Source organism: Capricornis sumatraensis, chromosome X (assembly GCF_032405125.1).
Source record: "Capricornis sumatraensis isolate serow.1 chromosome X, serow.2, whole genome shotgun sequence".
NCBI classification, from domain to species: Eukaryota; Metazoa; Chordata; class Mammalia; order Artiodactyla; family Bovidae; genus Capricornis; species Capricornis sumatraensis.
This window is the reverse complement of record NC_091092.1, coordinates 122,976,293-122,979,480: the sequence shown is the minus strand read 5'-3', so window position 1 is coordinate 122,979,480 and position 3,188 is coordinate 122,976,293. Positions and strand designations below refer to the sequence as shown.

Sequence of the window (3,188 nt, the reverse complement as noted above, 5' to 3'; positions counted from 1 at the left end):
TGCATTCTGTGACTGGAGACTGTTAGATACAGTTTTTACACAATTCTCAGAAAGGTTCCATATATTTTTATCATATACAAACACCTGTTCCTATATCTTTGTAGGTAATTCATCTAGTTCTGAAAATAGGTTCATTCATCTAAAGCAGCTCGGTATCCCTTATTCCTTAGATATCTTTTTGTTTACTTACCTCTTAGTCATTTTCATCCTACTTGCTATGCTTTTAGTACCATGATACTTAAAATTTAAAAAAAAAGTAGTATGTAATTATGGTTCTTGTTTCTTCTATAATCCACTTTAATTTTGGAAATGATCTTTAAAAATCTAGACTGATAAGAGACCTCCCTGCATAGTCACCATAGTCTCTATAGATGGCTGACTCTCCAGTAGTATACTGTGGATTCCTGTCCCTTGGCAATTATATTTCAACTCTGTTTTAAAATCACTGACAATGAGATAAAACCTTTCTCTTGTCTTTCTGAAAACACTTTAGGAATAAATAATATCTGCTTTATTTTAAAAAGTTTCTTCTATTTTGACATTGTAAAACTCCATACCTTCCCCATACATAGTCATATGAATTCATATACAATGAATCAGCTCAGACAAATGCAGAGACTTCCTTGGTGGTCCACTGGCTAAGACTCTGCACTCCCAATGCAGGGGCCCAGGTTTGATCCCTGGTCAGGGAACTAGATTCCACATGCCACAATTAAGAGTCCGCATGCCACAGCTAAGGCCCAGCATGGACAAATATATAATTTTTTAAATGGTTATCTTAATATGAATTATCCTGACGTGCCATCAAATCAAAGGAGACTGAAGCATCTTTCACACATATGTGCATGTGCACACATTAACTCACACAGAGATCATGTCTCTATCAGATTCCTCCCTTCTCCTCTGGTCTTCTCATCATTCCTTCACTGGCTCCTTTATAAGAGCTTCTGTGGTAAACAAATACTCAAGGTGATATTGGCTTTTCCTTAAACCAGTGACAGACATGATAAGGGGTCAGGGATTAGCAAGTACTTCCAAGTTACAGGTTTCAAACACAATTTACATCAGCCTCAACAGACAACCAAGGAACCCAACACAGTCAGACGTGTGTGTTTATGTGTCTGTGTGCACACATGCATGTGTGGACACATAGATGTGCAAGATGGTTGAGTGAACTCTGTTTTGATATAGCAGGGCAACTAAAAAAACTAATTTCCTATGTGTTTTAACTGATTCATTTAATGGAAACAACATAATTGTATGTAGATATGAACAGGGAAAGTGAAGTATTATAATGTGGGCTCATTAGGGCTGATGACAAGCCAAAGGTCACATAGATAGTAGAAGGTGGAGCCCAGATGCTACTTAAAGGACTTCAAGTAGCTTGTGGATGTTAAGACATGAGCACTAGAGACAGATCCACAGACAAGAGCAGAGGGCGATGGCACATGGAGTTTAGGGTGAGGTAGAGAAGTATATGGAAAATGCACTTTCATCTTTTCAAAATATTTATATTTATGTTCACTGTACCACCTTTTCTTCATAGAATCCTTCTTAGAAAGGTGTCCTGGGTGCTAAATTTTCCTTCTAACCTGTAGATGCCAAAGGTTTTAAGAAGTTTGGGAAGGACCTGAGCAAATGAGTGTGGATGACACATAGCCAATAGCCATCCCAGCAAAAGAAATTCCAATCACATCACAGGAGTATCCCAGGACAAATCCTAGAGGTTTTGGCTACTGCTCTCTACTTGACACCAATGGAGCTAGGACTGGACATTAAAACTTCTCCACACATGCCTCAGAAGAGTCAAATGACTTCATCATCACACATATCAAAAGAATTGCTGGGCTGTGCCATGTGATACTTGCTTTTGCCTTACTGATTTCCTGTGTGTGCACACATACAGATCCCTTTGGCAGAAGCTAAATCACATAAGAAACATCATCTTCAAGAATTCTCTTGAACATTCCCACCTTTGGGGCACTGGAAGTCAACTAGAAGCAGATTGGGATAGTGTTTAAGCAGTCTGTTGTGTGATACACAAGCAGAGAACTACTGCCTAGATTCCCATTGTCCTTTTTAAGGAATTCAGTTCACACTTCATGCAAACTAATGGGACTGCTCCTGTATGCATTCCCCAAGGAAAGATTTGATCAAAATTGGTGACATCTCAAGGTGTTTGTTCTCTTCTACTAATGTTACAGAGCAATGAATGTTCATTGTATACATCATCTGTCTTGTCTTTCCTACAGCTTGTTTCAACAGCAATTAAGGGTTGGATAGTTTTTGGCTCTGTTTTTTATGCTTATAAAAATTCTGGTGGTGTTCAAAAACAGACGAACACACTTTCTAAGTGAACAGGAAAAGCAAAGACAAAACTAGTAGTTCCATAAAGCATCACACCAACTCTCCTTTATGGCCAGCATAAGCTGCTGCTGGCTTTACAAAACAATAACTGTATCTTTTCACTTCTCTCTCCTAAAAAATTATCTGCACCTGTTCTCAAGGAGACAAATTTTTCTCTGATTTTAAGGATTTATTAATCTCAGAAGTTAATTCCTAGAAGCAAAAGGCTGTCAATGAAAGAAAACATGAAGTACAGATCTGGGAGATAAATGAGCAGAGGGAAACTCAAGGGTATTTTAAAGTTATTACTGATGCCTTCTCCAGTATGGAAACGAAAAGTTTACAATGCCTAAATTAAGGCCTTGAGGTAACATTAAATATTGTAATTTTATCTGTACAACTGAAGAAGCCACATGTGGCTGAATCCTAAGATGATCACTATAATGGAGGCTTATGCTTTAGCTGTCCCTGTCTAACGTATCTTGGTGAATGGCATCATCCTAAAGCTATTTTTAACAATGAAATATAGGAGAATGTGGGCCAAAATACTTCTGTTGTATAGGCATCTATCCATATGTCCTCAGAGATACTGGGTACCTCTGGGTAGAAAGCACTTGCTTGCCTTTTGAAAATGCACAGAGCTGGCCAGCTCAAAAAAGAATAACTTGACCAATGCATTGCCCATTGCTTAACAGATACACAGTGAAAACACAAGGCTTAAATCACATAGAAGATATTACTATCTATGCTTGCATATTACACAAGTCATTTTTTCCACAAATTACCTCTCCTTCACATTCAGTCAGTTCAGTTCAGTTGCTCAGTCATGTCCGACTCTCTGT

At 38.2% G+C, this 3,188-nt stretch overlaps 1 non-coding gene across 1 annotated transcript; it reads left to right on the top strand.

Annotated features, from left to right (window-relative positions):
- The first annotated feature begins 620 nt into the window (after positions 1–620).
- On the top strand, positions 621–692 carry TRNAG-CCC (transfer RNA glycine (anticodon CCC)). Its single transcript has one exon. It is a non-coding gene; the product is annotated as a tRNA-Gly (tRNA).
- Positions 693–3,188: the final 2,496 nt, after the last annotated feature.